The sequence below is a fragment of the Drosophila rhopaloa genome, unplaced genomic scaffold, assembly GCF_018152115.1.
Source record: "Drosophila rhopaloa isolate 14029-0021.01 unplaced genomic scaffold, ASM1815211v1 contig_2, whole genome shotgun sequence".
Taxonomy (NCBI): Eukaryota; Metazoa; Arthropoda; class Insecta; order Diptera; family Drosophilidae; genus Drosophila; species Drosophila rhopaloa.
In genome coordinates, this window is record NW_025335083.1 from 25,156,218 (window position 1) to 25,168,367 (window position 12,150).

Genomic DNA, 12,150 nt, shown 5'->3' on the forward strand with positions numbered 1-12,150 from the left:
TCCGTCAATTTGATCACCCGCTGCTAGGGGACAGGTAGTACAGTGAGGCCCCGGGTACAGGGATCCCTCCTGCGAGAGCGACTGCCACTGTCGATCTCTGCTGGCATTGTTGGAACAGGTCGATCGATCTATGACAGATGAGATCATGTTGACTTGCCACAAAAGACGCACAGTCAGTCGCAGTTGAGTTGAAAATGCCGTGGCGTTTTCCCAACTCTCGAGTCCTGTTGCTTTCGATGATGTATCGTTTTCGGTACCGGCTGCCACGGAACTCAAGCTCCAGCTCACGATTGCTAGTACACTGAAAAAAAAACTGAGATTTTCCTATCGAGACATGTAGCTTAGATGCGAAGATAGAATCATATATAGTTCAGATCACAAAAATGAATTTATTACAACAATATAGATTCATCCTTATTAAGCCCCTTATTATTATTATTTACTATGATTAAATATTGTAATTTAAAAAACAAAATAAATAATTAAAAAAAGAAAAGCAAATAAAGTTTAAAGTTAGTTTAGTTTAAGTTAAGTTGTTGTCTATGAAAAAGAAGTGAATGTACAAGATATGAGTACTAAATGTTATCTAACTCAAATTTTCGGACTTTGTTTTCTTTCCCCATTTTTCTCTAGGTGTAGATGTGGATCTGGGTTCGTTTGTTGGCATTACCATTACCATCACCATTACCATTTGGCTTCACGCTACGCCGTCGTCATCTCGTGGGCAAAATTCATATGCGAAGTGACATTTATGCCATGCTCTACACATTCCAGGCGATATGATTTGACTGCCTTCATGCGAAAACCTTTTCGTGGCTCTTTTTGTGGGTTTCTTTTTTTCGAGTTGAGTGGACTCCTTTCCTGATGAGGATGATCGCCACTCCCCCCGCCCCTTTTCAATATTTCTAAGCCTCTTTATTTCTGCCGGACAATAGCCGTTTATTATTGCCGATTTGTGTTTTATTTGTTGACAGTTTAGTTTTTGGCCTACGAATATTTGATTTAATCCTACTGTATTTATGCGAAGAAATTTACACTGACAGAAAAGAATAGTCAAAGTTCTGATGATAAAATTATTTATGTTTATATTTTAAATACTCAAAACTAAACTTTTATTAATTTTCTTAAGTTTAACTAGACAATTTATTTGTTTAGAATATGGAAACTAAAAAAACTTAGATTTTATTCTTAGGCTTTAAAATTTAATGTGTTGTTGCCAAAAATAACGTTGTTATTAAATTTTTTATGAACATTGAGCAATATTTCATCACCCTATTCAATACAATTTGTGGTAGAAAGTCTACGATATCTACTTGATCGATTTCTCTCACTGTAATTGCAATTTGCATGTGTGCAAAGACTGGCCAAGGGATTATCACACACATTTGCAGCAGATTCGAATAGGGATACTGACAGATATACAGATGTACAAATTGAGTGCAAAGTGTGGGCATTTCAGTTGGCATTTAGGTGGACATGCCCTCTCATTGTTGCTTCCGCAGTAGCTGCAATTTTTACAACAGGACCCAGGACATCTCCAGCTGACAGCAGTTGCTTTTGAGATCTGTTCCTTTATTTCAGATCCTACCCTTGTTCTTACCTTCATTTGACTCTCCTTCTTGGCTGCAATTGTGGGCCAGTTTGACGTCTGACCAGTTCGATTCTCTTTGCCTTGTTTTTTGTTTGGCCAAATCGTGTTGACAGGCTGGAGGCCTGGTGATCAGATCCTGTAATCAATCATCGGTCTGCAGGACAGCAGGATTCCTTGTAACTGGAATTACTTTGTATGGGACCCATGGGGAATTTGGCATCCCACTGATGCTGATACTCCTCCAGGCGGGGGCTCGTGGATAAATGGGTAGAGTCATCTGGTAACCGCATTCGGCGTAATCAATTGTTTGGGCTTCCGACCACTCACTCATCCAATTCCATGGAGATCGGCACGCTTTCCCGAACAAAAGGTGCTAGGATCCTAACGGTCAGCAGCTGGCGATGACTATGTCGTCGACTCGTGTCAGATTTTTCGGGAATGGAGCTGCTCCAACTAAAGTTTCAATTTCAAGCATAACTGTCCTGCACTGAAAAAATTAAATTTAGAAAAATATAAACTTAAAAATCTCCTGAAATAAGGTAACCATTTAAAAAGTCCTATTAAGTTAAAAAAAGGATCCAAGCTAACTAAGCTGCTTACCGCACACCGTAAAAATGTTTAACATTTTGTTTGCCATTAAATAACTCCCTGTTTTAAATAGATTTTCCTCTCTCTGTGACTCGTGAGTAATTACAATTTAATGCAGAAAAACAACTGACTTCCCCCAGAACTCCTTCTGGCGTAAAAAAAAAAGAACAACTCTGATGTGAGACGCGCCAAGCCGCTTTGATCACAACAACAATGCTTGCCACAACAAAACAACTTCTTTGGCTTTGTTGCTGGCCCAAAAGAAAAATGTTTGTGGAGAGAAGAAACCACAAGAAAGAAAGAAAGAAAGAAATCCATCTTCATGGCTGCTTTGACGATGATCACAAATACGAAACACAGATATACACCAATACAATTTCAATGAATATCTCGCGGATCCACAATGGAACTACGAGTTCCATACAGAAACATTTCGTTTTGACGCTACTACTTGAATCTGAATCACGATTTGTAAACAAATACAACCAACCAAGATCGGGGAAAACATCGCAAGTGCGCGTAATGGTAATGGTATGCAGTAGTACTATGGAACAAGAGTGGAAAAATTGGTATAAGAATTAGTTTTCACTTTCTTTAAAATGGTGCAATTGTCCTTAGAATATTGGGAATACTAGTCATATTCTTCCTTTTGAATAAAATAAAAAATATGTATATATTAAAACAAGGAAAGAAGAGAAATAATCTATTTCATCTGTTTATTTATTTTAACGATATATTTAAATATTCATAATAAAGTATATAAAAACATTTACCAATTTTCTTTGTTGATTTTATTTAAATGTATTTTCCTGAGCAGTAGGATTAGTTTTAATCTGATCCACCGTTTTGACTCCTAACCGAAAAAAGTTTCCTAACCATTGTAGTTAATTCCCCATAGAATTAATTCCATTTGCTCGAGCCCACTGTAACCATGGCTATATGGCTCCCAAGTGCTTTGGCCCAAACAATTCAATAATACAATAACAACAATCATAATAATAACACAAAAACACACAGCAACACTCGTATTACAACAACCAAAAGCGCAACAACCCGCACCTTCCGCACCCCCGCAACCCCGCAACCCCCCGAAACCCCACACTCCCTACTTCTTATAAACATACATCATAACGCGCCGACCGACTTCGAAGAGGACTGACGACTGACGAACGACCTTATTCCACTCACAATCAGTCAAAATTGAAAATTTATTGAATAACCAGCGAGGAGAAAAGTTTAAATATCACGAGTCCGTGTGTTTGAGCGCGTATGTTTGTGGTTGTGTTAAGATCAACAAAGGATTTCTTACCAAAATAGCTCGTGTCAAAAGACTTTGATCCATTAATCAATATGCCGCTGCCTCAGAGACGGAGCCACCGAAGGTTTTATTTTCTTTTTGCCTGCCCGAATGCCTGGAACTTCATCTTGCTGGCTGTTTGTTGCAAGATACACTTTGAAAAATAGTGCGATCCACCATTTTTTGAAAATAAAATATATATTAACAATCTTTACAATTAGTTTACAATTCCAAAAGGTTTATTTTCAGAGAGATTTGATTGAGTTAAAAGACATTAGAAATAAATATCCGTTGTTAGTGTATTTTAATTTCTGAATTTAAAGTATTTAAGTCTCGCCCATTATATTTTTTTACAGACTTCCTTAATTTTCCCAATGTTTTGTTTTACTTTTGATGTACTTTTTTGATGTATTTGCATTCAAAGAATTATAGAAATAAATACTTTATAATTGTTATAACTACTTTTTTAAGTGGTACATATTTTTTTTTGAGTGAACGATGCGATGATGATGATGGGACGAGCCCCGGCTCCCAGGTTCCAAAGTATCGGAGATCTCCATCTCGCCGAGATTCCAGTGCCGTACAAAGGAGGGAACCACAGCTGGACTGCGTTTTGTGCCCAGTCAAGATCATGATGAGGCTGTTATTTGGGTCCGAAGATGATGTGGCACAGTGAAAAGGAGGCCCAGCCACCACCCCCCGTGAGCGTTTTTATTTTTATTGTCTTCCGTAATGCCCCGACGAGCATGTGACATGTGTAAGTGATAGCGTTAATGCCGCTTTTAAGTAGTAATTATGTCTTCAATTGGGCATTGAACGCGGAGCACATTGGGCCCACTGGAGCTTTGTTATGGTCCCACGGAGAGAAAGAGTTGTGTCTTGTAATGGTCAACTGGAAAATCAAGGGGGAAGGGGGGGAGTTAGCGCGTGTTTCCCAAGTGGGGGGTACCACCAAATAATGGTAAGCGTTAAGCGCTTGTAATTTGGGTAAAGCGGTAAAAGGGTGTTTGGTAACTTGTTAATTTCCCAATATTATTGCAGTCCGCCTATGAATGCATTTCTAAGTCAGTTTAAGGTTTAAATAGTGGTCTATTTTGTTAGATTTCTTTATTTTAAAGTATATTCATTTTCGTACTTTCCAAAATATTAGAAAAATTTAATAATATTTAAGCTATATGCTTCTATAGATTTTATGAATTTACGGTTGACTTTTTTTTTTATTTTAGGGATATACAAATAATATAACTAAGAGGCCGCCACTTTAACTTTACCAATAACAAACGAGAATATTAAAGTAAAAGTAAAATATAAAGCTTTAATAACGCCATATAAATTATATATTTATAATTTAATATTGGCAAACAAAATATACTGTTTATTTATTTAGAAAATAAAGTTTTTAAACCAATTTTTGTAACACTCTTGTTTATACTTAAGAAACTTTCTGGCGAATTAGTTATTAGACTTTCAATAATGTGGTCCTCGCCACGTGGTTCCCTAATTCTCTTTCTTTTCGGAACTTTTCCAAAAAAAACCAATGAGGTTGCCCAATTCCGCGTAGAGATATTCTATACCGGCGCTTAGTTGCGCTCGACCAATTTCCGAGCTGGTCGTCCGCCTTTGTCAAAACATCCTCGGCTTCAGTCGGTCGTGTGAATCAGTAATTGCCCCCTAATCCAATCTCCAGCTCCAGAACATGAACAACATGGATAAAGCGGAGTGATTCTTCCCCCCGAGTTACCAAATTGGGGTTTCGCCTTTGTTTTAGCCTTGGAGCGGGAGTAAATTAAAGACTTTCTTGCTTTTATTGTTGTCATAATTATTGTTTAGTGGCGCATCCTTGTTGTCCTGCGGCCGGATGGCCATTTCCCCTCCCCTCGCCCGAATCACCATTGCAAAAGTACAAATGTAGTACATAAATCGCGCGCACAAACGAATGGCTGGGGATTAAAGAGCAAAGATATCGAATTACACACCTGACGACGGACCTGAAATCTGGAAAAAAAAATAAAAACGAGAAAAAAAATAAAAAAGGGGAGCCAGACAAAAGCTAAGCCATCGTATTTTATGTGAACTTTCTTCGGGAGTTCCTTCGATTCCCCGATTCTGGAACTGGCTGCAGTGCATCCTCTTTTTTTCAGCCTCCGCTGCATACTTTATGGGCATTAAAAATTCAAGTGGCAGCAATTTTTCGTTGGCGACTTCAAATGGAAGCCGCAGAAATCAGCCGCACTCCTGGGTTCTCTCCCCAGACTGAGACTGCCCCCCGTTTTGGTCGCTTGGCATCCATAATCCCCCCGGGTCCTCGGCCTACTGCCAATTTAATGTGTCGGCGTGTTTATCGGCTAATGAAGTTGACAACACGCGGATTAGCGCATTTAGTTGGCCAACTGTTGGCAACTGCCAGCGAACTGTTCGCCGGCGTGGTGGTGATACAAAGAAAAGAGGTTGGAAAGAGGAAGGAACCCGTCTGGTGGGATACACTAAGAAAAATATGAGTATCACTTATTTCTGATGCCTATATAAGGTGGCTAAAAGACATATCTGGTATTAGAATTTCAAAAAATAAGGATAAGATTATTGGGTTCATTAGCTTTTAGCTAGAATATTTTGAAATCCACAAAAGAGTTAAGAGTCGGAACTAATTAATTCGAAAAACAGCAATTTCAGACATTTATAAACCTTTGAAAATAATTTTAATTATTTTATAGTTATATTTATAAGATTATACATCAATTTATTCACTGTGTAAAATCTACTGTCCTCTTCTCGGCATTAGCACAAGGCAACATAACTTAATAACGATAACGATGAATATTATTTTTATGCACAAATTGCGAAAACCGAAATTGCAGACTGGGACTCCGGTTCTCGGTTTCCTCGGTTCATTGCCAGTTGGCTGCTCTCCTAGCGGTAGATTCCAGATCCTGGCCAGCTTGGGGAATTGGTTGCATCCCGACTCCTAAAGATCCCCCTTCTACACCGCCAATCTCGTGGAAATTTGTTGCTATTGGTCAGGTTGTGACACTGCGAGTTATACGATGTGATAAGGGAATAAATATTTTTACCATCTACAGTTCAATTATGCATTCGTATGGCCGGCCTTATCGACCACTTCAATTTGTCTTTGGTTCAGGTTCCACGTCCAAGTTATGAACTCGCTTTGCTTCCCCATCAACATCTGATTGTGCCTATTGATAGTCAACTAATTTTGTTCGGATTAGTTTGGAATTGGGACTGAACGAGTTTTGTGGAGTGATCTATGATGTGTTGATCGTTGAGAGTTCTATGACATAGATTTAAAAAGTGGCAGGCTGTCGTAAAAATAAAGAGAGATATTAAACGAGGATGAATAAAAACGGGAGTGCATTTAAGATGGTACTACAAAAAAATCTAATAAATTTGGATGATTATCGATGTAAATGTGAAGTGTATCAGGTTAAATATTAGTCGAAGCTTTTATAAATATACCTTATTTAATGTTTATTTGATATCATGCTATGTTTTGGCACTAACCAAGATTTGTTATAAAGAAATATTCAATATTATTAATAATACCTTTAACAGCTGCTCTAATTTCGAATAATATTTTCTTGCCAACTGCAAAACTTTGTCAATTTTGTGGCAAATATTTATGATAATTACAGACATTCGGAAAATAAAATCATTTCATTAAATGACAGGTCTGCGAACGGAACTTGAAAACCAACGGAAATCGAATCGAACTGTGTGTACAAACATGCGATAGTGAAAGCCAACTTTGTGGAAAACAAATCGAGTTCCGGTCAGCAGCGAATGCATACTGATGGTCTGTAATTATAGCTTTTCCTGTCGTTTTCCCCTTCAAGGATGAGTGTCATGCGTTAAAGAAGCTACCCCACTTTATAATTCATGGTTTTCCAACCTGAAATTAAACACAAATTGCGCGGGAACCGAACAAACGGCCAGTGAAAACTTGGGTTTGGGTTTTTGAAGGGGTCCTTTTTGGGGATGTGCGGGTGTTCGAGGCTATGTAATTTGAGTAAAGTTTTCAAAATTGTTAAGTGCCCAATTGTGCGTGTGAATGTGTGTGTAATAGAGCGTCACCAAGCGGCGAAGGACGAACCTGCAGGGACACCTGTTCCAGTTCGCATTGTCATGGGCAAAAGGATGGGTTACGGAGGGTGTCCTGGCATCAGGTGCTTGGGCCTGTTAAATAATTTGTCCAGCGAACCATTGAAATCACTGCAATGGTTGTCTAGGTAGCTACTTTTCCCAATTAATTCCTTAACATATCCAAAATAGTCTAAAAACAATTTATAGATTAAAGAAACTTCCACAAATTTTCGCATATTAAAAGCCATTTGAATATTTTAAATCTTATAAACATTAATAAATTATTTACTCAAGGGGAACTTTTTAAATTTATGTTAAGTAAACTATTTTAATTTGTCTTAAATAAGCAATATGTTGCTCAAATATTTTCTTCTTATTCACAATTTAATCTTTCGTCTTTCGTGGGTTTTAATGGATTCTTCTTCGCTATCTCATATTCTATCTACCCCCATTGAATGGCAAATTAATTCTGTTCTATAACTCAACACACAATGCTGTCAAAATATTGAATTTTTTTCCCTTTTGCTAAATTATCAACGTCAAACGAGAAACTGGGTAAAAAGATGAAAGAAGACAGCAAAATGTCAGAGGAGCGGCGGCTAAATTCGCATCTTCTTCATGGGGCTTTTTTGATTTTTTTGCAGAAGCCAAAGGTTGTCGCTCATGGCCGAAGCGAAATCCCATATAGACAATAAATTTCCCATTTTATTTTCGCCACAGAGCGGGCTTATGGCATTTTTATTACGAATGGGTGAAAACAAAATAAGCAGTAAAATTAATCGTCGACTTAGCTGGCGATTAACGTAATATCAAAGACGGCATCCATTTTGGCGGCTCGCTGTTGAAAACTCAGATCGAAGATTTTTAACTGGCAGTGGAATCTTTTGAGCTTTCGGAGAATTAACTTTAAAGAATTGCCTATCTTTATTGAACTCCCAAATTGGCTTGATCGATTTTGTCATATGCCGAATAATTAAAAGTGTTTTAAAAGGGAACGAAGACGAAAAATAGTAAGATCACAGTCGTAATTTTGTTCGTTTGCACACTAAATAACATTTATTTTTAAATAAAATTTGAATCTGTAATCAGCTTCTGAGGCTGGGTAAGAAAATATATTCATTATCAAAAATATTTATATTAACCTATATCAAACTCTGGATTTAACTCAAAATTGCCATTTTTATTACGAACTACGGGTTTAAAAATGATTTATTTTAGTCATAAATACATATAATTAATTTACCTTATGATTGTAATTATATTCTCTTTCTATTGTAATTATATTAGCCCGACTGAGTGTGAAAAATGATGGAAAATTGAGGAATTGAAATAATAATATGACAATGGATCTGCTTTTATGTACCTTTAGAGATATTTTCAAAACTAATCAGCTGAGTTTGAACTGCATTATATAAGAGCCACTCCCCAATTTTCTTTGATTTGGAAAAGTGATCTGCAAACCCTTTTCACTTGCGCAACACATGTCCCTCACTCCTTCTGCATTTGCAGGATTAGATCCTGAAACCATATGTGCCATACGCTATTGAGTAATGAATCGTCTCGATTTCTTCGATTTCATCTTCGCACACACCTTTTTAGCTGGGTGTGTAAGCTGAGCTCTAATCACGGCGAGCCGATCGCAAATCCTTTTCAAGCCATCTCACGTTTACCAAAAGGTGCCGAAAGCAACCATATAGTGAAAGGATTAGGGGCTCCAAAGCACACATGTCTCGCAGTTCCCTGAATAGGACCAAATTAGTTGTATTCGCCATCGAGAGGAGGCCAAAAATCCTGCCGATCCTCTATTCTCGCATTGTGTGCATTGTGCAAGGAACAAATTAATTGCATTTACTCCGGAAACTCGATACTTTTCCTCTAGCGGGTGTGTGCGATAGTGAAATCCAAAACTTGAGCAGCCGGCACCGCCTTGATTAAATAATTAATAATATTTTATAAACAAGCGGCGTGCTTATCGCACATCAAAAATAAATCTGCAGCTGAGTGTTGCCGAACTACTGATACTGTGAGAAAACAACAACATTAATAAGCATAAATAAGGTTGTGAAATATGTCATATGAAATTCAGAAAAAAATATTGACAAAACTATTAAGCGAAATTTTTATTTAGGATCAATGCTCTTTTTATTTATTATTGTTGATCATATTTTCTGGAGAAGAATATTATTTAATTTAATATAATATTAATTACGAAATATACAAAAATAATAAATATAAATTCAAATTAAATAACCGGGAAATTTAACCAGATCACCGTTTAGCTTTAAGAACATTTATCTAAATCCTCCAATTTTGTTAGTCATGTTTTTTCTTTATTTATAAAAGTACTTGTTTTCTTTCCGTTGATATTTAGCTGCCTAATAGCTGGAAATATTTGTTTTCTTTCCGCGTAAGCTACTTGCTTAGGGCTCTTTAGAAATGGCCCACACAAGCGCATTTGGGCCATATCTTCGATCTGATCGGACCATCGAAAGTGCCACTGTATCGGGTCCTGAAAACGAAGACCGACCAATGACAAAACACAGGCCCAAACAACAAACACGTTAATGTCCCGAGATGTAGATAAGTTCATCAGCGTCGCAATGCAGGCATTCCATATCTCATTCCATTTAAGCACTCAAAAAAAAAAGGTACAATATATATTTTTTTAACATTGGCTTAAGTGGATATCAACAACTAGATTTATATTCAAAAATTATATTTATTTTTATACATTTTGATAATATTAATTTATAATTATTTAACTGTGTTTAAAGTAGGTATTAATTTTGTTTTCCTATAGCTATACTTTTGTACTGGTGACTAATCCCAAAACTAAACCTTTTGTATTATTAGAAATTACTGAATTTCCTTTCCCATTTTGGGTGTGATTTTTCCTCAGTGCAGTTTCGGTTTCCTTCGGTAATTCGCTGACCATTGGGTGTTGACGTCTTGTAGGCGGTAACGATGATGGCGATGGTGATGGTGCTGCCTCGAGGGCCGTTTAAAGGCCGCCACAACTCATCGACGGATTCGTATCTTGTGGATGCGAGTCTCTGTGTGTTCCATTCCTTCTCCATTTGCCGCAGGATCTGCGATAAATCACTTTGTACTGCTGCGCAGCCATCAAAATCAATAAGGGCCGCTCGTTGCGCCGGAAAAAAGGTGTATAAATGGAAACGTTGATGGCTTCATCATTGGCCGACTGCGGCATTGGATCACAGCATTCGTTCCGCTCATGTAGGTCTCCTTTTTTTGATAACTTTTTTTTAGTTTAGGTAGAGGAACCGCTGACCAGATGCTTGATTTATGTCAAACTGTTTGATGACCAGTAAATCTCCGGGTGACGAACATGAACTTCTTGATTGCTTAGTAATGGGGTCTTAATTTAATGTTATTGCCTATTAATTAATCACTTGTATATATTTTTTAGGTTTTTCAGGCCAATGTTTTATTTTGTCAAATATAATTTGTTGTTTGGTCTTTTGCAAGTTTGTTCCGCTGATTTTCCTACCTGAAAAAAAAATGTTGACTCATTTAAAATTTATTTTATTTGTAGCTTACAATTAAAAATAAATAATATTACAATACATTTTTTAATTTGCTATGTTTAAAACATTTGTTTACATTATATTATATTTTTAAATGATCATTTTATACTTTATTGTCTAACTGGCAAATGAATTCGTAATTATTTTCGCAAGGCAAATTAATCATTGAACCTTCCCACATAACAACGCAACTTTCCGTGCCAATATAGTTTTCAGGATCTCTCTGATTAAATCTTAAAAATTTAGCTTTTTTGCCGGAGGCTACAGATCGAAACTCGCCCTTCTTTCTCCGATCGTTGATGCCCAGCCAGAAAAACCCATAATTGACATTTCTTTGGACGCTTAAAAACTCTTCGAGATTTTGGAAAGCCGCTAGGTGACCTTTCTTTTCTTGACATGCGAGCTCGGCATCAGTCCAATTTCTAGCCGAACTCAGTTCAAAATAAAAATACCTCGATCCAATTTTTTTGAAGTTGAAGTCTGCGGCTTTTTTTTCCATCCTTTCATTTTTTTCTTCTTGGATGCCATCCAGTGCTCTTTTGAGAATCGAGTCCGCATTCTGCTCTTTTCGATCCGAATTCGCTTCTATTTCTCCTTGAATTCTGACCAAGGTTTTAAATGAATCCTTTTGAAATCTTATTTTATTTGCTAATACTTTTTTTTCAATTCTGTATAGCGTGTCTTGGTTCTCTTTTTTAATCGCTTCCACATTCGCCCGAGTTTCATTTATAAATTCAGCAAGGATATTTAACTGCTCCTGTACTCTGTGGATCGCCAGTTCATTGTTTAATGCCATGTTTTTATTATAAACCTCTTTTTGAAGTTTGTCATTTTCGTCGTATAATATCCTCAATTTTTCAGTACAAAATCCACCACATTGTTTTGGGACATCCTTCAGAACACAGCCAGATTCCTGATTATCCTGGGATCGCGCCACACCGAAAAGGATACAGACGACCGAGGCGTAGATAATATAAATTTCTAACTTGAACATTTTTTGAACGTATAACCACAAATGGAGTAAGTTGCAA